We start from the raw sequence: 1,027 nt of genomic DNA, 5'->3' as shown, positions 1-1,027 counted from the left end.
TTTAGAGGTGAATCACATCTGTTTCCCTATTCGTCCACTGGTGGACATCTGGGTGTGCCCACCTCTTGGCTATTGTCAATCTCACCCCTCTGACGGACACGTGTTCTGACAAGCACTCTGGGGCACTCTCAGTCTCACTAGGCTTTGAGAGGTGTTTGGAATAGATACTGTGACCATGATGAGGCCCCAGCCCCCAAAGTCGCTCCCTGGCAGGCAGCCCCAGGCATTGGGTGAAGCCCTGAGCAGCTAAAGAAAGTAACTGTGGTCACCCATACACACGTACATTTTCTGGGAGCCATACTAAAAAAATGGGGGGGGGAACCCAGTAAAATTAATTATAATCCTATACGTTATCTAACCCAAAGTATCCCAAATACCATACCATCACTGAAGCTTATGGTCAACATAAAAATGAAGAATGATATTTTGAGCGTCCTGATTCAATACTGAGTCTTTGCACTGTGGCCCCCAGATGCCACGTCTCATCTGCCACTGGCCATGTACAAAAGCTCCGTGGCCTCCTGTGGCCGGTACTCCTGTAGTGGCCGGGCTGAGTCTGCAAAGAAATGACTTGGGGGCTACCTTCTGTGCTGGACAAATGGGGGGAATCTTACCTTGAACGGAGACAGAAGCCCAGCGTGGGAGAAGGAGCTGCCTGGCTTCAGTCCCGGCCAGGGGTGACCCGGCCCTCAGCTGCTTTCCCGTATGGGCTGCGGGAAGTGTCCCCACACAGAGAAATGAAAGCTCCTTCTCCCCACTCAGCTGTTTTATAGTCTCCAGACGGAGCCCCACCCCAAACACACCCAACGAGGGTCCTGTGGGGTAGAAGCCAGGCAAGGACCCCTTGTCTCTCTCCCTGCCAGGCTGCAGTGCTGGGGCCAGCTGCCTCCCCACCCCCAGAGCAAATTTTTTCTTTGGAAAAAGAGTCATTTTCCTGTTCTTGCTTTTCTGCCAGTGTTATCCTGTGTTATAATTATAATTATTGCTTACGGTTCGAAGCATGGTTGGGCAACTTCCTGCCATAACA

At 51.6% G+C, this 1,027-nt stretch overlaps 1 protein-coding gene across 1 annotated transcript in view; it reads right to left on the bottom strand.

The window, feature by feature from the left end:
* IL3RA (interleukin 3 receptor subunit alpha) overlaps window positions 1-723 on the bottom strand; it is a 24,268-nt gene extending 23,545 nt beyond the window's left edge. Inside the window, exon 1 of the mRNA XM_012807138.2 lies at window positions 615-723. The gene's annotated coding sequence lies outside the window, so the exon portion shown is untranslated. The remainder of the gene's footprint in view (window positions 1-614) is intronic.
* Between the last annotated feature and the right edge of the window lie 304 nt (window positions 724-1,027).

The sequence above is a fragment of the Otolemur garnettii genome, unplaced genomic scaffold (assembly GCF_000181295.1).
Source record: "Otolemur garnettii isolate 467f Iridium unplaced genomic scaffold, OtoGar3 scaffold00065, whole genome shotgun sequence".
Classification (NCBI taxonomy): Eukaryota; Metazoa; Chordata; class Mammalia; order Primates; family Galagidae; genus Otolemur; species Otolemur garnettii.
The sequence above is the reverse complement of the archived record's forward strand: the minus strand, read 5'-3'. Positions and strand labels throughout refer to the sequence as shown.